Source organism: Rana temporaria, chromosome 3 (genome assembly GCF_905171775.1).
Source record: "Rana temporaria chromosome 3, aRanTem1.1, whole genome shotgun sequence".
Taxonomy (NCBI): domain Eukaryota; kingdom Metazoa; phylum Chordata; class Amphibia; order Anura; family Ranidae; genus Rana; species Rana temporaria.
In genome coordinates this window covers 340,577,798-340,604,509 of record NC_053491.1, presented here as the reverse complement: position 1 = coordinate 340,604,509, position 26,712 = coordinate 340,577,798, and the positions used below count along the sequence as shown (strand labels likewise).

Here is a 26,712-nt window from a genome sequence, read left to right as displayed (position 1 = left end):
CTATATACTCTTCAATGCATATTAGGTTCTTTCCCTGTTACTACAAATAGGAAGTATTGTAGTACCAGCTTATTTTTCTGAATTGGAGAAGAACAATAAGGGATCGGTACAATATTTCCAGCACTGAACATTTTCACTTTTTATATTTATTCTTTTTACTATACATTTAGTCTGCAGAGTCCATTAGTCTATTCTTCATTAGGTTGCTTACATGCCGTAATCATGGCAGTTTGTAACTTTCCACCAGCTCAGTCCTGTTGTAGCTTAAAGGGGTTGTAAAGGTCAACATTTTTTGTCCCCTAAATAGCTTCCTTTGCCTTAGTGCAGTCCTCCTTCACTTACCTCATCCTTCCATTTTGCTTTTAAATATCCTTATTTCGTCTGAGAAATCCTCACTTCCTGTTCTTGGGTCTGTAACTCCACACAGTAATGCAAGGCTTTCTCCCTGGTGTGGAGTGTCGTGCTCGCCCCCTCCCTCTGACTGTCATCTGCAATGTCTGGGGTAGCTGACTGTGGTAATATTCATAATATGGGTAGCTGACTGTGGTAATATTCATAATATGGGTAGCTGACTGTGGTAATATTCATAATATGGGTAGCTGACTGTGGTAATATTCATAATATGGGTAGCTGACTGTGGTAATATTCATAATATGGGTAGCTGACTGTGGTAATATTCATAATATGGGTAGCTGACTGTGGTAATATTCATAATATATAAGGGACGACAGTGGTTGCTATTTTAAGTCCAGTCCTCACATGCTCCCCTTTAAAGCAGAGGTTCACCCAAAAAACAAGTATATAACATTACATTTCAGTATACCTCAAACATGTACAGTATGCAGTTATTTTGGGGGGTGTACATACGGTATTATCGGTATTTTCCTCCTGGCTTCCGGGTATTCGCTCCCGTAGGAGTGGGCGTTCCTGTGCAGTGCCGCAATGTCATCTGGGACTTCGAACCAAATGATTGATGTGCCTGAGAAAAACTCCCCCCGGCGGATAAGGCGCGTTACGACTTTCCAAAAGTAGCCGAACCACGAGTCGACTCTATGCGGCGCCTACGCAGTCAGCTCTACACGGCTCCTAGTCGGTGCGCAGGCACCGTATATAGCCGACTCGCGGTTCGGCTACTTTCGAAAACTCGTGACGCGCCTTATCCGCCGGGGGGGGGGGGGAGTTTTTCTCAGGCACGTCAATCATATGGGCGAAGTCCCAGATGATATTGGGGCACTGCACAGGAGCGCCCACTCCCGCGGGAGCGAGTAACCGGAAGCCGGGAGGAAAATACCGATAATATCGTATGTACACCCCCCAAAAAAAAAAAAACGGCATACTGTACATGTTTGAGGTATACTAAATGTAATGTTATATACTTGTTTTTTGGGTGAACCTCCGCTTTAATAGCCTGTCTGACTGTCATCTGCAAGGTCTGGGGTAGCCGACTGTGGTAATATTCATAATATATAAGGCACAGGGAAGCTCACTCACGTGTGTTGGTTATGGTAATGGCATCGGATCAATAATGCTGGTGCAGTGCGCACTCACTGAGGTGTTTAGTTTTCCCGGCCGAGAAACGTGGTGGTACCTCCCACGCCCAGGCATCGTCCAGCAGCGCCATTTGCGTTCCAATCTGGTTCCGTGGTTCCCGACGGGGAGATCTGAAAAATTGCGCTAATCCAGCCTGGAGATCGCGCGGGGGGTGAATCGAGATCGCAATCTTCATATGATTAATCGTGCAGCTCTAATACTAGCCCATTATGTGTCACTTACCCTGCAAACAAAGCCCACGATGTCCCCATCTTCACCCCTCTTCCTTTTTTTTTTTTGTTAAATGAACAGTACGATCTCCTGCAATCTGCACTGCCTGCACCACAATGCACATTAGCGGGTGGTGTGAATGGACCCTCAGGCTCGGTTCACATATATGCGAATTTGATGCATTTTTAACCGCATCCAATTCGCATAACATGTGAATTAGACTGGCTTTTAATAGAGCTGGTTCACACATATGCGCTGCGGTGCAGTTTTAATAAGGGTCCTGTGCGATTTTTGTTCCGCACCTGAACCAGTGAACAGAACCGCACTGGACTACTTCACTAAAAGCGCAGCCGCATATCTGTGAACCCAGCCTTAATGTAGTTCCATCTTCCACATCTCGGAATGTTCTATATGGCTGCATATTGTTAATACGTGCGTTTTTGTAGAAAGATCATTTTTAATCTCCAACGCACATTTATCTCGATAACTTCTTCTATGGGACACAAACTTCGCCATATTCCGGCAAGCTTTATCCTAATGGGAGCTTTTCTTCAAATACAAGTTCTTTGCTCCAGTTCTGATCTCACCCTTTTCTTCATGTCAGCTGCAGATGTGTGAAAGGCTATCCTGTTAATTGGATCTGCTCTGCCATTTACTTGCGCTTATTTGTAAACTAGGTCAGGAATAAAAAGGAATTCCAATAACTTTCATTTGCCACAGCGCAGGAGCGGCGCAGCGTCGGAGCCATATTAAACATTGCCGTTATGCATCCCTTTGAAGCTTTTTGTGCATTTAATTCTTTTTCCATTTTTGCTGCATTTTGTTTGGTAAACACAGAAGGCTTTTCAGAGCGATCTCCCTATTTGAGATAATGAAGTTAATTGTTTGCCCACAGGCTTCCGCATCGGCTTCATGCTTTCAAGCTCTGGTTGTACACAATGACACCGGCTGTAAGTGAGCATTAGAGCTGCAATTGCCCAGCTTGGAGCCTCAGATATGTCCTTTCGCTGCTGGTTTGTAATAAACATGGGCAAGATGGGGAAAATGGGAAGAAACGACCAGCGAGCATTAAAGTATGTCTGAACACTCCTGTGTGTCTAAATCATGTCACGGTGTGAGGCACAAGCTTCTTTAACCACTTAACCCCCGGACCATATTGCTGGTCAAAGACCAGAGCACTTTTTGCGATTCGGCACTGCGTCGCTTTAACTGACAATTGCGCGGTCGTGCGACGTGGCTCCCAAACAAAATTGGCATCCTTTTTTCCCCACAAATAGAGCTTTCTTTTGGTGGTATTTGATCACCTCTGCGGTTTTTAGTTTTTGCGCTATAAACAAAAATATAGTGACAATTTTGAAAAAAATAATATTTTTTACTTTTTGCTATAATAAATATCCCCCAAAAATATATAAAAAAACATTTTTTCCCCCAGTTTAGGCCGATACGTATTCTTCTACATATTTTTTGTAAAAAAAAATCACAATAAGCGTTTGGTTTGCGCAAAAGTTATTGCGTTTACAAAATAGGGGGTATTTTTATGGCATTTTTATTAATATTTTTTTTTTACTAGTAATGGCGGCGATCAGCGATTTTTTGCGTCATTATGGCGGACACTTCGGACACTTTTGACACATTTTTGGGACCATTGGCATTTTTATAGCGATCAGTGCTATAAAAATGCATTGGATTACTATAAAAATGCCACTGGCAGTAAAGGGGTTAACACTAGGGGGCGGGGAAGGGGTTAAGTATGTTCCCTGGGTGTGTTCTAACTGTAGGGGGGTGGCCTTACTAGGGGAAATGACGGCACGGCTCAGCCCCACTCTCTGCTCACTGGCTGTGATTGACAGCTGCAGGAACCAATGGCGTCCACTGCTCTCTCTGAGCTTATGAGGAGGGAGAGAGCTCATGCACATCACTGGATCAAGATCGGACTCAGGTAAGTATATGGAGGGTGAAGGCAGTAGAGAAGGATTGCCGCTCTAAGCCCCAGTCCTCTAAAGCACACACCCTTTAGGAACTTACCGGTGCTGGCTCTGCAACAAACTAGGAAGGAAGAAAAAATCCTGGACGGCCGCACACCGTTGAAAGCACCTTTTATTGATATTTTGTGTAGCAAATGAAATCCAATACAGTCACTTCATGTTACAGAAAACAGGAAAACTCTGACGCGTTTCACACCGCATAAAGGCGCTTAATCATAGCCATCGACCAGTGATGGCGAACCTTGGCACCCCAGATGTTTTGGAACTACATTTCCCAAGATGCTCAATTACACTGCAGAGTGCATGAGCATCATGGGAAATGTAGTTCCAAAACACCTGGGGTGCCAAGGTTTGCCATCACTGCCATAGGCTATGATTAAGCACCTTCATACGGTGTGAAACGCATGTCAATACGTCAATACGAAAATAAAATTTGGTGCATATCGTTCTTAAAAGAATCGCAATTGAAGGCGGTGTGATTCCTGTCCGAATCTCATGCAATTTCCCCCACTACTCCACTGTGTGTGTATATAGAAAGGGAAAAGTGCCATCTAGTGGACAGTTTATTAAAAATGTTATAACTTACCGATGATGGCAAATCACGCCCACTGGAGAAGTTTCGGGACCCCATGGGTATAGGGCAGAAGTGATTTTAGCATGGGGGCAGACCACCTATACATCTCCTCCCAGCCCTATGAGCACCTCAAGTGGCGGCACATGCCAAGGTTGCAGCGTGGTGGTGTGGGCTTTTAAGGGCTAAAACCTCCAAAAAAGTAATGGCGCTCCTCAGCGTGATCAGGACACTTTTTGTAACCTGACAGTTTTTTGTCCCCCCTCCAGTGAGATTTTCTCCAACTGACCTGGCTGTGATCTTCTGCGTATGGGTAACTTTGGATTCCCTTTACTCTGGCAGGTAAATGAATTGCTGTTTCGCTGTCAGAATGGCATCTTTCAGCAGAAGTGGCAGGGAATACTTTGCTCTCTTAGCACATCCAGCTACAAATCTGCCATCGTTTGTTGTGATTGCATCAGGAAAGGTCCCTCCGCTGACTTTTTTTGGCACATCCAGCTTTTTCTACCGACTCAAATTTACAGCGGCATGCAAAACATTTTTTGTGATCCTAAGCAGCAGATTTGGTTCTCTTCTTTCAAATACTTTCATTGTTCCTGGCCCATCTAATTTATAGAGCTATAAATCTTTACTGCCTCATTACAAGCTGTTTTCCGAGGTATATGTTCTACTTTACAAGCAATTTTGCTTATTTATGCCGCATATTAATGTAAAGGCTTTGTTGATAAATACTTTTAAATCGCTTTCTGCAAAATCTGGGAGGAATGCAAATCTTAACTCGAAGGAAATGGATAGATCCTGATTTTAGTTTCAATCTTTTAGTATCTAGAAATTGGCTGTGATGAATTAAGCAGATCTTTTCCCCGTTTTTATATGCCAGTACTCAGCGGGGCACCCACATAAAAACTTTTCCCGCATTTTAGTCTCCATGCCGAAAAATGAAGAGGTTACGAAAGTTTTCGTATCAAAAGAATCAAAGTGATGTAATGTGTTGTAGTGTATTTTCCGGCTGAAAACTGTACTGGTTACTCGAAAATCGTACTTATTTTTTTCGTGGTTGTCCCTTCGGATAATTTCAGACTAAGGCCCCTTTCACACTTGCGGACCGTATGTCTGCTTTTTCATCCATCTGTGTGCGGATGAAAAAGGGACATACATTGGTCGCGGGTGTCAGCGCATGAACATCCGCTGACACCCGATCTCGCCCGCCTCCGCATTCTTCCGATTTTGCAAACGGAAGAAAACCCTAATTTTCCTTCCGTCTGCGGATCGGATGAACACGGACAGACGGTCCTTGTTCATCCGATCCCCCCATAGGGGAGAGTGGAGAAAAGACAGGGCGGTCCCTGCACAGTGTGCAGGGACCGCCCTGTCATCCGCCGGCTCAGCGGGGATCAACAGAGCGATCCCCGCTGAGCAAACATAGGTGCGCGGGGCGGATCATTACTGATCCGCCCCGTGTGAAAGGGGCCTAAGGCCACCTTCACTCTCTGGTGCTTTTCAGGCGCTTTCACGCTAAAAAACATGTCCAAGAAGCTCACGAAAACCTATTTCCATTAAAATCAATGAATGCTTTCACACTGGGGCAGTGCGCCGGTAGGGCAGTTAAAAAAAAAACGTCCATCTCTATTGAAATGAATGGAAAGCTCTTCAAAAGCGCCTGAAAGGCTCTTTAAAAGCGCTTAGTGTTTGTACTGGCAGTTTAGAAGCGCCTCAGTGTGAAAGTGGCCTAAAGCTTTGTACTATTGATCAGATTATCGAACGATTGTGACGAAAGCAGTATTTTTTGTACAATTTTCTGATTGTGTGTACTAAGATTTAGACAGCTGCGCAGTATGGAGAGGGTACTGTTAGATGGAATAGCAGGTTTAGATGGACTTTACATAAGTCACAAGCAATTAAAATCCGAACTTCAGGAGTCCATTTTTTTTCTCTAAGTTTTGGGATAAAGGTTTACCATAAATGGATAAAAGCTGACCATTTGTCTCAACCCTCTTGGTCTGTTAAATTGCAATTTAAAGTCTCAGGGTTTTTCACCTTTATGCATAGAATGTATTCTGTGCTGCAGCTGCCCCTCTGAGCCCCCCTTTTTCTTACTTAAACACGTTCCAGCAACGAGCACGAGCCCAGCAGCTGCAGATGCTGTCTCGAGTCCTCGTTGGATAGACTGATAGCAGCGGGAGCCATGGGCTCCCGCTGCTGTCAATCAAATCCAGTGACACAGGATTCGGGGGCAGGGCTGAGTCCTGCTGTCTGTGTCAATGGACGCAGCAGACTCTGGAGCGTGCCAGCACGAGTGGCCCAAAAACTGACCACACAGATCAGAACTGCTGTACTAACCAATTAAGGTTAGTTCAGTTATCTCCCCCTGCTGCGCTGTTGTGTTTTTCAGGGGGACGGCCCCCTGACAGAACACTGATCAGTGCATTCACCCGGCTTCTATCGGACAGACCAACATACACACAGGCAGAATGTCGGACAGATTTATTTATTTATTTTTTATGAACCAGCAAATGTGCCCCAACATTCTGCCCATGTGTATGGGGCCTTGATTTGACTTGCTATTAGTCTCCCATTGTCCTTGTACAGCAGAGTTCAGATTGAGAGGGAGTAGCAGTACACAGAGGCAGTCCATTGAGCTGAAGTGCTCATGTGCGAACAAAGAACACTTGCCTACAAAGACAACATGAGTGATGAGCTCCTTACCTTGCTGCTTCTTCTTCAGTCACAGGCTAACATTAGGGGCGAAACCTGTAGGTGTTGCCTTACTGCAGCATTGATAAATCAGGTCTTGGTGAGATCTCTACTCCAAAGTTCCCATCCCCATCCATCTTCAACAACCTTCATAATGGGCCCCACTCCTCCATTAGACATACAGGCATACCCCACTTTAAGTACACTCACTTTATATACACTCGCGAGTAAGGACATACCCGTGAGTGTATGTAAAGTGCCTTACAAGTACTGTACAGACATTTTGCAGGCGCAGTAGAAGGAGCGGAAGCTCGGAGAGCATAGCCCGCCCTGTTCCAGTGTGCCCCTGACACCCCCACTACAGCCCCTGAGACCTTAAAGGGGTGTTCCACCTTTTTTTAAGTTTATTAAAAGTCAGCAGCTACAAAAAGTGTATCTGCTGGCTTTTAATAAAGACACTTACCTGCTCCACGGCTCCAGCGACGCGCCGGCCGGGGCTCCGCTCCTCGCCTCCCCTCGCCGGCCCGGCGTCTTCATTCTTAGAGTGGGCACCCAGCAGTGACAGCTTTCGGCTTCACGGCCGGGCACCCACTGCGCATGCGCGAGCGGCAGTGCGCATGCACGAGCGGCGCCGTCCGATTGGACAGGCGCTCGCCTACAGGGAGGGGCTGTGAAAAGGCGATTAAGCTAATCGCCTTTCCAGCCCCTCGGCGGAAGGAGGAAGTGGGACAGGAAGTCCCCTTCTCCTGAAGCCCCCACTCCCCCCCCAAAAAAATTACATGCCAAATGTGGCATGTAAGGGGGAGAGGAGTGGGTTAAGCGGAAGTTAAATTTTTAGGTGGAACTCCGCTTTAACTACAGCTCCTAACACCCCCACTACACCCTATAAGTGAAAAAGGGTATTGTTTCACTTTAAGTACATTTTCGTTTTACATACATGCTCTGGTCCCATTGTGTACTTAAAAGTGGGGTATGCCTGTATAAGACATTTTTTACATTACAGATTATGTAGCAGAAGACGAGCCGGCATCCATTATAGCTAAGGGCAGAACTGAGGCCGAAAGATCTTGCCTTTTGGATTATCTGGGTGATATAAAAGGCGCTCAACCTTTAGTTATAATTGAAATATCAATATACTGACCTTTTTAATTTCATCTTCTAAAATGTAGTTTTATATTCGCTGCTTTACAGCTTGATTCCATCCAACTCCTTCAGAAACCTTGTGAGATGAAAACAGCTGCCAATCTTGTGGGCCGCCTTCCCTTTACTCGGCGCACTTTTGGGTCTGGTTGCATCCAGCTATGAAAATAATTTGGTGCCAAAGAGTAAAAATCAATTGCTTTGATTAAAAATCTGTGTAGCAGGAGGATATATGAATGTGAGTTGGAAGAGGGAAAAGTCGAGGATTATTAAACAATATGCTCCAACCTTTCCCCAGTTTTCTTTTTCTAATATCTGCAGACGAGCTCCTAAGCAGAATTCTTATGGTGAGCATAAAGCTATTGATTTAATATTGATCTAGGTATGAATGATTGCATACTAGCGATTCGGCATAGATTAAAACATGGCGAGATGCAACAAACACTGTATACTGTAGTTCCACGTATTTGAAAAAAATACAATGGCAGCCAATTGAGCTGGATTCCAACAGCAGCACAGACACACATTTATTTGGGAGATCACAGGTGATGGACACAACTCCATGGGTGGTCAATGCAGCAGAGTCCAAATCAATTAAGCGTGCTTTAGCCTAGGTTCACACTGCTGCGAATTCAAAATCGCGAAAAAATGTGCGATTTTACTGCGATTTCGCGGCCACGATTTTGCCGCGATTTCGGCCGCAATTTAATGTAAATCGCGGCCCGAAATCGCAAAAAGTAGTACAGGAACTACTTTTTGAAATCGCAGATGCGGCGTTGCACTGATTAGGACAGTGCCATTGCCGACAATTGCCGCCGATTTGAGATGCGATTTGACATGTCAAATCGCATCTCAAATCGTTCCAAATCGTACCCAGTGTGAACCAGGGCTCAAATCGATTGAATCTGTGGTTTGTGTTATCAAATAAGCAATTTGATTGATCATATCGGCAAGTATTTGGCCTCCATTATCCTTCCACTGCCACCAAAACAATAATTTTGTTGAAGGCATAGCTGGCATATAAACAGATTTCTGATTCTGCCCCAATTCCTGCCATGTGTTCTGGGCTCACCTGCCCCTCCTGGGTGCCTAGGACTTCTTGAAGGATGACAACCTGACCTTTACTTAATCACCTTCAACTGAGTTTAGAGGGGATGTAGAGCCGTGGTCATCAACCCTGTCCTCAGGGCCCACTAACAGGCCAGGTTTTATGTATTACCTTGGGGAGATGCAGACTGGAATACTGCAATCACTGAGCAGCAAATGATATTGCCTGTGATGTATTTCAGTTTTCTTGCAAACCTGGCCTGTTAGGCTCGGTTCACACTGCTGCGCTACAAATTTGTTCTGTTTTTTTTGTCCTGTGTGAGGTGCGAATTTCAGGAGTTGGACATTCTTCAATGTTCTAGCCAATGGAATCGTAATGTAAACAAAGAAAAAGGTGTTAGGGGTTGTAAAGGTACAATTTGTTTTTCCTAAATAGCTTTATTTTTACACCTTAGTGTAGTCCTCCTTCACTTACCTCATCCTTCCATTTTGCTTTTAAATGTCCTTATTTCTTCTGAGAAATCCTCACTTCCTGTTCTTCTGTCTGTAACTCCACACAGTAATGCAAGGCTTTCTCCCTGGTGTGGAGTGTCGTGCTCGCCCCCTCCCTTGGGCTACAGGAGAGTCAGGACGCCCACTAACACACAGCTCCCTTCTCTATCTGCAATGTAGAGAGCGTCCTGACTCTCCTGTAGTCCAATGGAGGGGGCAAGCACGACACTCCACACCAGGGAGAAAGCCTTGCATTACCATGTGGAGTTACAGACAGAAGAACAGGAAGTGAGGATTTCTCAGAAGAAATAAGGACATTTAAAAGCAAAATGGAAGGATGACTTAAGTGAAGGAGGACTGCACTAAGGTAAAGGAAGCTATTTAGGAAAAAAATTGTACCTTTACAATCCCTTTAACTTCCTGTGTATTTCCTGTTTTTTTTGGAGAGTAGTATAGTGGAATTCACACATATGTGAACCATCAATGTGATTCCAGAACTATTTACATTGATGTCTATGGAGACTAAATTCGCAACGCAACGCTGTAAACTCGCACAAGACCCTTTTTTTTAATCGCATCGCATTCGTAGAGGAATCGCAACGCATGTATGTGAATGACAAAACAACATTGAAAACAATGACTTTATGGATAACATGCGAATTTAGAATGTTTTTGATGCATCACATTTGTTATGAACTCTCATCAGTGTGAACCGGGCCTGAGTGGGTCCTGAGGATAGGGTTGATGTAGAGAACCTAATGCACTTTCCCAACGCGCACTTTCCCAACGCACACGTTCCTGTAGAGATTGCTGTATATGTAAGTGGGTGCTGAAGCAACCACCGGCTGGAAACCGTGGATAGTCAGAGAGAGAGAGTGAGATGTCACCCAAATCTCCAAAAGTACGCTCACTTTATGCATCAGAGTCGCTCCAGGCACTGGAAGAAACCCAACCTAAAGAGCAGCTAGCTCTTGTTCTCAGCATGCAGGGATCTTTTAACATACAAGGGTGGCTGGAGATGCAGTTTCAAGGCATGTCTGTTGATCTGTAGTCACACAAAACATATGCACTTGGCTCGATTGGAAATGCATGTTTATGTGATGAAGTGGGAAGACACTTTGCGCCATTGTTTTGTTTAGGAGTAAGAATACCAAAACCATGGGGGTTATTTACGAAAGGAAAATCCACTTTTTTTTTTTATAAATTCTTTATTTAGAAAGGAGGAACATACAGAAATACAGAGAGACATTTGAATCATTACAGCAAGCGATGCATTCCCCAACTGTCAAACATACATGAAACAACATATAGTAGGGATAAGCTATCCAAGGGAGCTCACATCGCTTTGCAAAAGAGCGGGAACCATCTGTACTCCGCATGGCCTGTTTTGTGGCTTCAGCCTTTTTTCCTGAAAGTACACTTTAGCCTCGTACACACGTGCAGGTTTCCCGGCGGACTTTTTACCACCTAGACACCTGAGGGGAAAACCGAGAACCTGCTCGGTAACTTTTTCCCCCTACACACGACCGGGTTTCCTGACAGGAAATCTGCCATGAGAGCTTTGTTCGGGAATCCCGGCCGTGTGTATGTTCCATCGCATTGTTTCCCATAGGAAAACTGCCGGGTTAAAAACCGCCGGCAATCCAATCTGAGGGGAAAAAAGAGGTGGTTCTTTTTTTTTTTTTTTTTTTGTGGTTTTCCTGTCGGGAAAACTACAATGGAGCATACACACGGACGGTTTTCCCGGCCAAAAGCTCTCATGGCAGTTTTCTCGACGGGAGTCGTGTGTACGATGCTTTTCAGATGCAGTCGCTGTAGATCTGAGGGGGAAATGCAAGAAAAATAAAAATGTTTTGCTTGCACGTGATTGGATGGTAAAATCATCAGAGCTTCCCCTCAGATCTACAGCGACTGCATTTACACTTTTAGTGCAGAGTGGATTTCCCTTTAATAAATCAACCCCAATGTAAAATCTATTCACCCAACCTTCCTCTTTGGGAAAAGCCTGTGTGTGTAATGCTGTCACCTAATCTGGCCAGGAATGTCCAGCAGGCTGCCCTTGGCCGGCTTCAATATTCCTCTAAACTCTTCTACTTTCCCGTTGTGTTGTTTGATGAGGGGTTGCCTGTGTGCAGCTGTTCTGTATTGAACTGTCATTGATTCCAAACCGTGTTTAACTGCTTACCTAAAACAGCAATAGACCTAATGTCACCTTTTATTGTATTATTAAAACAGAACAAGAGTAAATAAATGTGTCTGGCTTACTTATCAATTTTCTTTCTAGTCCAGCTATTCTATTCATTACCATACGTGTTGGCTCATCGTTATAGGGAGCAGTATCATTTTCAAGGACAAAGCATCAGGAGTGGATACATTAATTTTGGAATTCAGGGGCCATTCAGTCCTTTCAGTGATATACTTAGGAAAAAGGCCAGAAATGGATGACCACGAATGAGCAATATATCTTTTGGAGGACGATGGGCTTGGAGGTATCTGCATGTGTTCTGATTCTCCTGATTACACTAGGTCAAGGGTGTCAAACTCCATTTCATCGCGGGTCGCATCAGCATTTATTGCCCTCAAAAGGGCCGGTTGTATCTGTAAGATTAGATGTCCAGCGCATACCCTCCCCTTACATTGGATGTCAAGAGCCACCCCATCATCAGAAATTGAGTCCCCCACTCTCCGTTACATCATAGTGCACGCCCCATACCTTATGCTGCTGCTGGGAAGAAGCTGGATGCATTGTTTGAAAGCAGAAAGTAAGGGTCTGGAGGAGGACCAGAGGAGGGTTGGAGCTCTCCTGCAGCTGCAGGAGAGGTGTGAGGGCCACATGAAATGGCCCGGAGGGCCGGATTCGGCCCGCTGGCCTTGTGTTTGACACCTGTGTTTTAGGGGATAAAGTCAAGTTAAGTGTGTTACTCAAGTTAAGGGTTAATTTTAAAGAGACTGTCCCTTTTAAAAAAAAGACAAAAGCTGCTTGCCCATTTTTGAAACCTGAACATCCTTAGGAGTACAAAAACTGGAATTGAAGTGACTTGTGATGACTGAGAGATCGGATCTTTGGGCAATTCTATGTCACAATGAGACCCAAAGGCAGTTGCCCCTTAGGTGTAGCCTCATTTATCAGTGCCTTATTCTAATTATCCTATGTTTCCATTGTAGAGAGTCATTTAGCAGACACCGAGCAACTAATATGCAGATAAATTACTTCCATTTCTTAAGGCTCCTTGGCCAAGCTTGTTATAGTAATTGAAGCTCTTGGCCATGATTTTGGTCTGGTGTGGGCAGGGGTGATTGGGATCTGGCACAGTCTGCTAAGAGGTAAAAAAGTAATATCCATCATGATGAACAGTTACACGATAACTGTACAAGTAATGAAGATAAATATCTGTTCTAAATAAAGGCAAAGATGACGCAGAAACGAATATGTTTTAGAACATCCCTCCTCTTATTTAGACTAATATCTACTGAAACCATTTTATTAGTGTGCTTAAAGTGGAACACCATATCTGAGCGCCACAAGCCAAAAGCGCTGTTTTCATTTATTTTTAATATTTAAAGGAAGCTTATCCATTCATCTGTATCTCTTTGCTTTATTTTCCTGAGAAATCACTTACAAAAATACCCCCTAGCATGTTTTGGTTGTGGCCATCTTGTGGCCATCTTGAGTAAGGGCAGATGATTCATATAGTAATTACTTCCTGGAATCCATATGCCCTTACTTCGGGCATACAAGCAGGAGGGTGTGCTTAGAAACCCCCTACTCCCCTCCTGAAGATTCCTGGGATGTATAACTTAATTTGATGAAGTGAACATGCGTAAGGGCCGAATATTTTGCCTGACATTTTTTGAACCATTAAAATGCAAATTAACTAATACACTGCCCAACGAGAATTCTCCTGCCTTTGTGGCTGTGTGTGGTGAAGAGTCTAAGCATGAGCTTGGGCGTGTTGTTTGAATATACCGTATTTAACGGTGTATAACACACACAGGCGTAGAACACCCACCTTCACTTTAAGAGGGAAGTTTCAGGAGAATTTTATTTTTATTTTTTTTTAATAATGAACTGTGAAGCAAAATAGGGGGCATTGCCCATGAATGCAGTCTCACCATTGCCATGAATGCAGCCTCACCATTGCCATGAATGCATCCTCTGAATGCAGCCTTACTATTGCCATCAGTGCAACCTGATCAATGCTCATCTACAGCCTCGAAGGGGGTGGGACGAGCGCCAACAGATTCCATACAGAAGAATTTCCTGTTTACTTGGTGGCCTTCTTATTACAGAGGCCGCCAAATAAACAGGAGATTCTCCTGTATGTTATCTGACAGCACTCGTCCCACCACCTCCCTGTCCGCTTTGAGGCTGCCAGAACGATAAATACGTTCTATATCTTTTGTGCCACACGGTGCTCTGGGATTCGTTGGGGGCCACAAAAGATGTGTATATATATCCAAATTACCAGTGGGGCCGCATTAAACCAAAACGCGAGCCGCATTTGGCCCCCGGGCCGGACTTTGGACATGCCTGCTGTACAAGAAGCCCTGATTCAGCAACAGGTGCCATTGTATGATTATATCCTAGGAAGATAGAGGATGTACAGTATATAGGTGGAAATCACAAAACCTTTTTATGTCTATGGTGGTCTGGAATTCTGAATTCATTAGGCCCCTTTCACATTGAAGGCGCTTTTCAGGCGCTAAAAATAGTGCATGTAAAGCGCCTCTCAAGCCTCCTCGGTGTGAAAACACTTGGGGAGGTGCGCTTGCAAGCAGCATCTTTTGGGGCGGTGCAGGAGTGGTGTATACAGTATACACTGCTCCTGCAACGCCTGAAAAGCACCTTCAGTATGCAGGGGCGGTGCAGGAGCTGTGTATACAGTAACCCCTTCTTTACCGGCACAGCGCCGGTAAAGCGGGGCTAAAACTAGCGGCGCTTTACGGCTAACTCTAGAGTGTGAAAGTAGCCTTATTAAAAATGTTCTCTGTTTTGAAACAAATTGAGGGAATTTGTTTATTACTACCCGTTCGTAGATTAGGGTGAACATGATCAAAGTTATCCCTTGGGGCCCTTACACACAGGGCTGTCTGTGTGCGGGCTCCGCTTTAGCTCAGTGGGGATCGCTCCGTCGATCCCCGCTGATCAGGCAGATGACAGGTCGGTCTCTGCACACTGTGCAGGGACCGACCTGTCAGACCGCCGCTCTCCCCTATGGGGGATCGGATGAAGATGGACCGTAGAGTCTGATGTCATCCGATCGGCCACACGGAAGGAAAAGTAGGGTTTTCCTCCATCACACTTTGGCGGATCGGAGCAGGTCAGATGTCAGCGAGCATGTCACGATGACATCCGTGGCTCCATAGAAGTAAACGGAGCGCCCGTTCAGGTCCGCCTGCCAGTTTTTCTTTATCGTTACATCACGGGACACAGAGCGGCATTCATTACTATATGGGTTATATGGAGTACCTTCAGGTGTAGACACTGGCAATCTTCAAACAGGAAATGCCCCTCCCTATATAACCCCCTCCCATAGGAGGAGTACCTCAGTTTTTACGCCAGTGTCTTAGGTGTTAGTCATGGTTTAGCTTGCCTCCGCATCCTTGGGATTAGGTGAGCTACCGGTTCTGTCCAAAAAAGCCTGCGCGCTAAAGTGGTCAGTAACCGGACCCCAAACCCTTGGGGTATAGCCCATAATGCTTTCTTTTTAAGAGAGCTGGACCCTGGGCCCAGAACTTAGAAAACCTTTGGGGCGCCTAATGTTTTCTGTTTGCCAGGGTGCTGTATGGGCCCAGGACAGTGGATCCTTCATGGAAGAAGAAGGTTCCCAGGGCCTGAAGGTCTAGACATCCCCACGGAGATGGGGGAAGATTGGACCTCTTGCTTGGCAAAGTCCTGCGGCATGGAGCAGGTAAGTAAGGGGAAAAAACCTGCGGGGCTTGGCTCTTAGCAAGTTTTTTCTGGGAGGTCACAGGGGACATGCCTAAAGGTTATGCATTGCATCTGGCAGACCAGTCACATATCATGAAGATAGGATGGCTCTATATGTTATATTTCCCCATAAAAAGTGACCTCCCTGGTAGTGTTGCAAAAGCTGTGAGTGGGGCCTTTTATGTACAAGTGTATGTGTGTGTCAGAGAGCTATGCTTACCTGCAAGCCTCCAGGCGATGCTCTATCCAGTCCTCTCCCTCATGCCTGCAAGCCAGGCAAAACGCTGACCTCCTCGTGTGTTCCAGGCCTGCGGCTGCAGGAACAGAGAGGCCCTTCCTCCCAACCCCCCCCCCCCCGTCGGCGGGCGCGCGCGCGGTGCGCGTGCACGTGTTATAGACGCATTTGGCGCCGTTTTAGCTGGGGGGGAAGGGCGGGTCAGTGGTTTAAAGGAAGGGGCGGCCCTTCCTTAGATGCCACAGCTCATTCATTTCTCTGGCTTAAGGGAGGAAGGACTGGAGTGAAGCACGGGGCGCTGAGGACACACAGTGGCCAGAAAGAATACTACAGTCTTCAGAAGATTGTGGTTTAGCCTAGGAATAGGCTGGTTTTCTTTTCCATCTCATAGTTTTTTCTTTGGCAATACTACTCAGGGGGATAGAATGTTTTTTCTTGCCTAGATTGAAAAAAAAAAAAAAGAAGAAAAGTTTTTCTTTGAAAAAAAAAAAAAAAAAAAAGAAGGTGTCATCTAGGGTAGAGGAAACATTTTTTATTCCCCAAACAGGTGTTTGGGCATTTAACTATTATAAGTCCCAGGTACCAATAAGTAGCAGGTGTACCTCGGTATTGTACCATGGCATCAAGAGCAGAGGGTACAAAAGGTGGGGATTCCCCCGCAGAATCTGAGGTCTCGGATAGAGCTATGCCGCTGCTTTCCCCACAGGGAGCCTTTGGGCCATCGGGGTCTGGGGCTAGAGCTGACGCGAGTCAACCCAACCCTAAGGTGGTCACGGAGGAGGTGTTACTCGCCTCTTTAAATGAGATGCGGAGAAGCATGGGAGAAATGATAGCCGCAGCCATGCGGGGTAGTAAGCGGAATAGATCTCCGTCACCCGTGCGCGGACCCTCGGAAGAGGAGGTCCTTTCCTCTGGGGAATTGGACCTCTTGGACAGAGACCAGGTAGGTTCAGGGATCGAAGATCCGGATACAGAGGAGTCTGGGGCAGTCTCCCTGAGGGAGAGCTGGTGGATTCAGGGCTTGACGGACTTGGTCCATAAGGCATTCAACCTACCTGTACCAGATCTCCAGGTATCCACGGTTTCAGCTTTGGGCTCACTGAGGGCGCCTCAAAGCACTGCTGTGTTTCCGATCCATCCTCTATTGGAGGAAGTCTTGTTCCAAGAGTGGAACAAACCAGACAAGGTTTTCTTTCCACCTAAGAAATTTTCTGTCTTATATCCTATGGAAGAAAAGTTTTCCAAGAGATGGGCTTCTCCTGCAGTAGACGCAGCCATCTCATGTGTTAACAAATCGTTAACATGTCCTGTAGAAAACGTACAGGTTTTCAAAGATCCAGTTGATAGACGCTTGGAAGCCCTACTTAAGAACTCCTTCACTTCTGCAGGGGCAGTAGTACAGCCAGCCGTGGCTGCGATTGGAGTCGCTCAAGCTTTATCGGATCAATTTAAGCAAATGCTTGAACTTATTCCTGCCGAGCAGGCAGAAGAATTTTCGGATGTCCCTAAGGCCATATGTTTTACGGTAGACGCAATCAAGGATTCTATCCAACAAGCGTCACGTTTATCATTATCCCTTATCCATATGAGAAGACTCTTATGGTTAAAAAGCTGGGAGGCTGAGTCCCCATGCAAGAAGCTCCTGGCAGGGTTTCCCTTCCATGGAGGACGGCTCTTCGGAGAGGACTTAGATAAATACATTCAGACCATTTCAAGCGGCAAGAGTACTCTCTTGCCAACTAAGAAGAGGGTTCAGGGACCTGCGTTTAAACGACAGTCCTCCCCTGGGCAGGGGCCCTCTAATGCCAAGCAGTATCGACGGCCTCCTGCAAGAACAAACTTCGGCTTCAACAGCAGATCACGAGGACAGGCTGTTAGGGGCAAGAGGCAGTGGTTTCGCAAGCCAGCAAAACCAGCCCCCAAGTCTACCTCATGAAGGGGCGCCCCCACCCACGAAGGTGGGGGGAAGGCTGCGACTCTTTTCGGAGATTTGGGAAGCCAACATTCCCGACGAGTGGGTACGGTCTTCCGTGGCCACAGGCTACAAGCTAGAGTTCCTAAGGTTTCCTCCTCCTCATTTCCAGGAGTCGAGGATTCCAAACGATCTGGAGAAAAGAGCCGCATTAAGGTCGGCTCTAGATCATCTACTTTCCCAGGAAGTAATAGTAGAGGTACCAGTCCTGGAACAGGGGCTGGGTTTCTACTCCAACCTATTCATCATCCTAAAGCCCAATGGAGATGTCAGGCCAATTTTGGACCTAAAGATGGTAAATGCATACTTAAAGGTCCGCTCATTTCGGATGGAATCCGTGCGGTCAGCAGCTGCCACACTCCAAAAGGACGACTTCATGGCGTCCATAGACATAAAGGATGCCTACCTTCATGTTCCAATTTATCAGCCACATCAAAGATATCTACGCTTTATGGTGGCTTCGCGTCATTTCCAATTCGTGGCGCTTCCCTTCGGGTTGGCTACGGCCCCCCGGGTGTTCACGAAGGTTCTAGCTCCAATCCTAGCCAAGCTAAGGATCCAAGGGGTCACGATCCTAGCATACCTGGACGACCTCCTAGTCATAGACCACTCATCTCCCGGCTTGGAACGAGCAGTGGCCCTCACGGTCCAATACCTCGAGAGGTTCGGCTGGGTCCTAAATCAAGAAAAGTCAACATTCCAGCCCACAAGGCAGTTGGAATATCTCGGCATGAGATTAGACACGGAACAACAAGGGGTGTTCCTACCTCTGAGGAAGGTCAAAGCCATCAAGGAATTAATCCTACTGGTTCTAAGCAAGAAAAAACCGACTATTCGCCTATGTATGAGATTACTAGGCAAGATGGTGGCTACTTTCGAGGCGGTGCCATACGCCCAGAGCCACACTCGCATCCTGCAGGCAGCCATCCTGTCAGCATGGAGCAGAAGGCCACAGGCCTTGGATATCCCGTTGCCTCTCTCATCAAGAGTCCGGCAAAGTCTGTGTTGGTGGTTAGACCCTCAGAATCTACTGAAGGGAAAATCTTTCAGCCCAGTGGCTTGGAAGATAGTGACCACAGACGCCAGCCTGACGGGCTGGGGAGCGATTGTGGATGGTTCCACTCGCCAAGGTATTTGGGCAAAGCCAGAGAAACTTTTACCCATCAACATCTTGGAGCTCAGAGCTGTTCGACTAGCCCTCAGGGCTTGGACGTCGAAATTGCAGGGGCTCCCGGTGAGAATTCAATCAGACAATGCCACGGCAGTGGCATACATAAATCACCAAGGGGGGACCAGGAGTCAGGCCGCTCAGAGAGAAGTGAGCTTGATTCTCTTATGGGCAGAGGCTCATGTGCCCTGCATATCGGCAGTATTCATTCCCGGAGTGGACAACTTTCAGGCGGACTTCTTAAGCCGCCAGACTCTATGGCCGGGGGAATGGTCTCTGCATCCACAAGTCTTTCAAGCACTCTGCCAAAGATGGGGAGTGCCGGACGTGGATATCATGGCATCGAGACTCAACAAGAAGCTAGACAGGTTCATGTCCCGCTCAAGGGATCCGATGGCCTGCGGAACCGATGCTCTGGTTTGCCCTTGGCATCAGTTCAAGCTTCTTTATGCGTTTCCCCCGCTCCAGTTACTACCCCGCCTGCTGCGCAGGATCCGGGTGGAGCACATACCAGTTATCCTGGTAGCTCCAGCATGGCCCAGAAGGGCTTGGTACTCACTAATCCTAAGGATGGTAGTGGGAAACCCTTGGACTCTGCCTCTAAGGCCAGACCTGCTATCGCAAGGTCCGATCCTCCACCCTGCCTTACGGCATCTAAATTTGACGGCCTGGAAGCTGAATCCTTGATTCTCAGGGGTAGAGGTCTGTCTCAGAAGGTAATCTCTACCCTAATCAGAGCCAGGAAACCGGTCTCTAGGGTGATTTATCACAGGGTCTGGAAGGCCTATATAGGCTGGTGCGAGTCCAAGCTATGGCTTCCTCGCAAGTTCACCATAGATAGAGTTTTAAGTTTTCTCCAGCTAGGAGTGGATAAAGGATTGGCATTAAGCACAATCAAAGGACAGATTTCTGCCCTGTCAGTGTGGTTTCAGCGGCCACTGGCCACCCACTCGCTGGTTAAGACCTTCCTTCAAGGGGTCTTACGTATTAAACCTCCAGTTAAATCCCCGCTTTGTCCGTGGGATTTAAATCTTGTTCTGTCGAGTTTACAGAAACAACCGTTTGAGCCGTTGGCTGAAGTTCCTTTGGTTCTACTGACAAGGAAGTTGGTGTTTTTGGTTGCCATAGTTTCCGCAAGAAGAGTTTCGGAACTGGCAGCCTTATCCTGTAAGGAACCATATCTTATATTTCATAAGGACAAGGTCGTTCTCCGCCCTCATCCTTCCTTCTTACCGAAGGTCATATCCAGTTTTCATTTGAACCAGGATTTGGTATTACCATCCTTCTTCCCTAAACCTACTTCCAGAAAGGAAGGGTTGCTGCATACCTTGGATATTGTCAGGGCCATGAAGGCCTATCTTAAAGCTACAGAGAAGATCCGGAAAACAGATGTCCTGTTTATTCTACCGGATGGGCCCAAGAAGGGGCAGGCAGCTGCAAAGTCCACCATTTCTAGGTGGATTAAGCAATTGATCACTCAGGCCTACGGCTTGAAAGGGTTGCCTCCTCCAGTATCATTAAGGGCTCATTCTACTAGAGCCATGGGCGCCTCCTGGGCAGCGCACCACCAGATCTCTATGGCTCAAGTTTGCAAGGCGGCAACCTGGTCTTCTGTCCACACATTTACAAAATTCTACAAGTTGGACGTAAGAAGGAATACTGATACTGCCTTCGGGCAGGCAGTGCTGCAGGCTGCAGTTTGAGACCCTCGGATTCCGGGGGCTCCTCTTTTTTTGAGTTAAATTTAAAATTTAAGATTATTTTTCTCAAATAAGTTGGATTTATTATGATTTGAGTATATCTCTAAATTAAATCCTTTTGTCTTGGAGATGTTCTCCCTCCCCTCATTGTAAGCATTGCTTTGGGACATCCCATATAGTAATGAATGCCGCTCTGTGTCCCGTGATGTAACGATAAAGAAAAAGAGATTTTTAATACAGCTTACCTGTAAAATCTTTTTCTTGGAGTACATCACGGGACACAGAGCTCCCACCCCTCTTTTGAGGACCATTTTGGGAGGCATACTGCTTGCTACAAAACTGAGGTACTCCTCCTATGGGAGGGGGTTATATAGGGAGGGGCATTTCCTGTTTGAAGATTGCCAGTGTCTACACCTGAAGGTACTCCATATAACCCATATAGTAATGAATGCCGCTCTGTGTCCCGTGATGTACTCCAAGAAAAAGATTTTACAGGTAAGCTGTATTAAAAATCTCTTTTTTAGGGGGACCGAAACGGTCGACCCGTGTGAAAGGGCCCTAAATATATTCCCCCCACTCCCTGAGTGCAGCCCACCTGGGTTGATAATTGGTCTTCTCCCTGATCTAGTAGCCTTTCTTATAATACGGTCCTGGACAGTCCTTCTTTAGGTCCCTTGCATACGGGGTGTCTAGCTCCTGTGGAGGCATAGGTGCAGCGTAAAGCCCTGCTGCATGCAGCCTGTAAAAGTCTATGACATTCTGAAATATTCTGCAGCTGAACGGGACTCAATGCTCTACCAAGTGGTACTTGTGATTTGGGCCTCATGCATTCAGGGACAGTTTTTTCACATATTTTGCTGCATGTTTAAAGGGAAATATGTGTTTTTTTTTTCCTTATTCTCCCTTGACATATGTTTTAATGTGTGTAGCCAGCATATGTCTGCAGAGGCTTGATAGTTGGAATTTGCCTAGTCACCACTCACTGACTAACCATTCAGCATCATTTGCACATTTGCCGTAAACGGCGAATTCAGTTTCTCTGCAGGAGGTTGTCTGTAGTTCTTCACTCTACTTCTCCAGTCAACTCCTTGTTAGTAGATCTAACAAGATCTTAGGTCGGCATAGGAAGGCAGAGTCTTGTATCACGCAGTGTTGATGTCTTAGAGACACTAAAACCATTTCTCTTGATTTCTATGCAAGAAAGATTTCTCGGTGGCTTTTGTTCTTGGAAAATGTTCCTTATACAATTGTTTCTTTATTCTGTGAAAAAAAAAGAAGAATTTTGACTGGTTGTCTGTGTAGATATACATAGGCATACCCTGACACACACATATGGACGGTCCTTCCTTCCTCCTTCCCATGGGCATACACTTCATACTCTTCCTCCTAGTGCGCATTGTGGTGGACTTCAACAGCAAAGTAGGGGGAAAATGTGGAAAAATGGCAGAGACCTGCCATTAGGAAAAAAATAAATAAAAAACGTTTAGAGAAGATGCCTTTTGCTGCCTGTGGGTCTTTTCTGTTGTCTTGTAGAGCAGGGGTTTCAAACTCCATTTCATCGTGGGCCGCATTGGCAATATGATTGCCCTCAAAGGGCCAGTTCTATCTGTAGGACTGGATGTCCAGAGCACCATACACCCCCTTATACCAGATGTTAAGACAGGGCTTGACAAATTTGCTTGAAATCTAGGAGCCAGATAAAAAAGTTAGGAGCCAGAAAACGCGCCCCGTCCCGTATACGTGAGTAGTGCCCGCACATGAAAGAGGTGTTCAAACCACACATGTGAGGTATCGCCGCGATTGGTAGAGCGGGAGCAATAATTCTAGCCCTAGACCTTCTCTGTAACAAAACCTGCAACGTGTAGAATTTTTTTAAACGTCGCCTATGGAGATTTTAAAGGGTAAAAGTTTGTCGCCATTCCACGAACGGACACAATTTTGAAGTGTCACATGTTGGGTATCAATTTACTCGACGTAACATTTTTCCACAATTTAAAATAAATTGGGCTAACTTTACTGTTGTCTTACTTTTTAATAAAACACAGTGTATTTTTTCCTAAAAAAGTGCGCTTGTAAGACCGCTGCACAAATACGGTGTGACAGAAAGTATTGCAATGGCCGCCATTTTATTCTCTAGGGTGTTGGAATCAAAAATATATATAATGTTTGGGGGTTATAACTTCTAAGTAAAGGGAAGGAGATGGAAACAGGCAGGGAAGCTCCATTAGCATTGCTGGTTGTCTTGTCATACCAACGGCCAACACAAGAGGGCACCAGATTCCAGAAGGAACCATAGGACTGCAGAAGGCTGCAAAGCCACGGCCTCAATTACCGGCGCGGCCCGATGTGATCGCGAGGGGGGGTGCGCACGGAGACAGGGTACCCCAGCTGTGCCGCGCCAGGTTGCTAATTCTAGTCACAATTGCGACCTGGCGCCGGGGGTTTGTCGAGACCTTTTATTATATCTTTTCATGTGACGACACTGAAGAAATTACACTTTGCTATATTGTAAAGTAGTGAGTGTACAGCTTGTATAAGAGTGTACATTTGCTGTCCCCTCAAAATAACTCAACACACAGCCATTAATGTCTAAACCGCTGGCAACAAAAGTGAGTACACCCCTAAGTGAAAATGTCCAATTGGGCCCAATTAGCCATTTTTCTTCTCAGTATCATGTGACTCGTTAGTGTTACAAGGTCTCAGGTGTGAATGGGAAACAGGTGTGTTAAATTTGGTGTCATCGCTCCCACTCTCTCATAACAACGCTGTTATACAAGCTGTACACTCACTACTTTACATTGTAGCAAAGTATCAAAGTGTAGCAAAGAGAAAAAAATATATATACAAAAATGTGAGTGTATATATGAGATATATACGTGTGTGTGTGTGTGTGTGTGTGTATATATATATATATATATATATATATATATATATATATATATATATATATATATACACAGCCCACTCGCCTGCTCGCATTTTGTGAGTAAATTTTGAGGGCTGGCGAGTGTGGGCTGCCTGGGAGCAGGGGGGGGGGGGGCGAGCAATGAGTGAATATAGTTGGAGAGAGGAGAGGAGAGTCGCCGCTGCTGTCGCCACCGCCTGATCGTCCAGAGCGTGGGAAACATAAACTCTTTCAGTTCAATAGCTGTGTTCCCCGCCGCGCGCTGTCATATACAGCCCCTCCCCCTCGTCCGGGCACTTTGATAGACAGATCACCCATCCCAGGATTGGATGGGTGATCCGTCTATCAAAGTTTCCCGGACAAGGGGGGAGGGGCTGTATATGACGGCTCACAGCGGCGAACACAGCTATTGAACTGAAAGCTGTTATGTTCCCCGCGCCTTGAACAACCAGGCAGCGGCTCCGGCTCCTCTCCTCTCTCTTACCCAGCACAGGTAGGCTGCAATGGAGACACTGGCTCCACTGGGGAAATTTTGCTGCATTGGGAACATTTTGCTGCACTGGTGACCCGTGGTTGCACTGGGGACACGTGCTGTATTGGTAGACATGGGCAGGCTGCATTTTTGGGCACGGATAAAGTTGTTGTTGATATTTATTTTTATAACTTAATTCTGCACAAAATATTTGTCATTTCATGAGATAATTTATGAGGGCGTGTCTAGGTGTGGGATTAGGGGGCGGGACATGGTAGGGGTTGGGCGGGGCAACTGGTGGCGAGTACGCCTTGAGGCCTGGCTAGTAGCTCAGGACTTGAAATTTTGAGCCCTGTGTGTGTATGTAATATATATATAATATTAATATATTATGTTGGAAACTAAAGATGCATCATCTTAGTTTGGGAATTGATTGCAGAAGCTCTTATCCTGTGAGACGAAAGGACTTTTCCTAGAGAAGCACTTCATGCAATGATTATCATGTCGGTAAGAAATGTGCACTCTGATTTTCAATTAAAGAAATGCGAAGTTCCCAAGCTTGTGTAAAGGTGACCTAAAGTCCCAGTAAGTGGCAGTTTCTCGCATACAAGTTTTTAATACATATTCTTTAAATCAGTGGTTCCTATCCTGGGGGTCTGAGTTCCACCAGGAGTATTTGGCAGTACATTAAGAGGTACTTGAAAATTATTTTTGTAATAGTGGAAAAAAGCTGTGACAGTGGGGAGTTGGGGACTTAGTTCTGCTTGTTTGATTCGTGGCGTAAAAAGGCTGTGGCAGGGGAAATTTTGGGCAGAGTAATCCCTTGGCTTAATTTTCTGTCACTCATTTTTTTGATTTGGCTGCTGGCACCTTATTCGGTCAGCGGGGAAGTGATATTCCCTCCACCTCTCTTAGGAGCAGATGCTGCCTTTTGCAATCCGATGCGGAGAGTACGAGGCGTAGCAGAGAATCTGAGTTCTGAGCCGCACCGGAATCAGTCCGACCCACCTCTCCTAGGTGTAGCAGTCTGCCAGTTCAATAAGGTGCCTCTATCATTCTGTAGCATCAATTGCCTCCACTAAACTCTAAAGCACTGTTGCCCCCCTCCCTGAATTCCAACAACCGGTGACCCACAAAACTACGTTTGCTTCAGCTAATGCTGCCATGTCCCAGACACCCGTCATGAAGGGACACCTAGCCCTCCAAACCACAGAAGCCCCAAGGGAGCCCAGATCAGAAGAATTCAGTGTCATAGGCTGCCCCCCAAAACAGGCCCAAAGATAATACTGGACACACCATTACAATACACCCCAAGACCCCCCCCCCCCCCCACCACCACCCTAGCCTCCTAGCTTCTCTTTTCATCCCACTGACACTGACGCAGCAGCATTTTCCCCTACTACTAAAAACCATGGCATTTTTCCCTACTACGAACACCATGGCATTTTTCCCTACTACGAACACCATGGCATTTTTCCCTACTACGAACACCATGGCATTTTTCCCTACTACTAACACCATGGCATTTTTCGCCCCTACTTTTTAATCCTCTCCTGTTGTAAGGGAAATTTGGCCACACCTTCTTACTCCGCCCCCTGTATCACCAACATTAAGGGGTGCAATTTTTTATGCAAATTAGATCAGGGGTACCCAAGTGAAGAATGGTTGGGAACCAATAAGGTATATTTTAATTATCAGGGAAGTGTGGGAAATTGGTGTGTGGACCACACACAGAACCATGCTCTAGAAAATAATAATCACATGCTTAGCCAATAAGGCAGAATGGATATTCTTTTTTAATTTATCGGCTTTTCCTGCCAACCGGTAAAATCAGTGATTTGCCAATGCTTTTCAGGTGACAGAAACAAAAAAGGGCTGGCGACTCGAATGCTTTTGAATAAAAGTCCTTTATTTAGTTACAATGGGTACACGGGTACAGGCTACGTTGACACGTTTCGGCTAAGAAGCCATCATCAAAGCATGTCTGGTGACACCTGTACACACTGCTTTAGAAAAAGTAGAGTTTTTAATCAATAAAACTTTTTTTTAACATATCAAAACACAGGTATATTGTTTTCTATGGGCACAGCTGCATAAAGATAAGAAAACTTGCAATCCATTTAAAAAAAAAAAAAAAAAAAAATCTTCATCTTTGCATCTATGGTCCAGTTCCTGGACTGTATTTTACACTAGGTGCATGTAAGAGTTTGTGCTAACGTTTACACGCCTACGGTAAAAAAGTACTTGATTGGAGAACAATAGCTGCCTGCATTCTAGCAACAGGGCCATTTATGCTGTAACCATAGGCAGGTAAATGTTGCTCAAACTTTGTATATGTAGAGCCGAACCTGCATACTAACTGCCGTATGCATATACCCCGAAAGTGTACAAAAATGAGACTGAATCTAAGCAAGCAATAATTTACTGGGCATTTTCAGATTGTATTGGATTTGCCACATGACTTTGTGTTATGCAGGTTCTGAGATGTACAGAGGGTGGTGTTTGGACCTAAGGAACTTTTGACTGGCATTTGTATTGTCCCTTGTCTGCACTTAGCAGTGATCAGATAATTGCACGCCAGCTGGCAACTCATCTTGTAATACTGGCAGCCCCCTGTAGCTCGTGGTAATTCTTATCT

General features: G+C 45.8%; 1 protein-coding gene across 1 annotated transcript in view; it reads left to right on the top strand.

The window, feature by feature from the left end:
* GALNT10 (polypeptide N-acetylgalactosaminyltransferase 10) overlaps positions 1 to 26,712 on the top strand; it is a 344,668-nt gene that overhangs the window by 51,593 nt on the left and 266,363 nt on the right. The gene's annotated exons all lie outside the window — the stretch shown is intronic.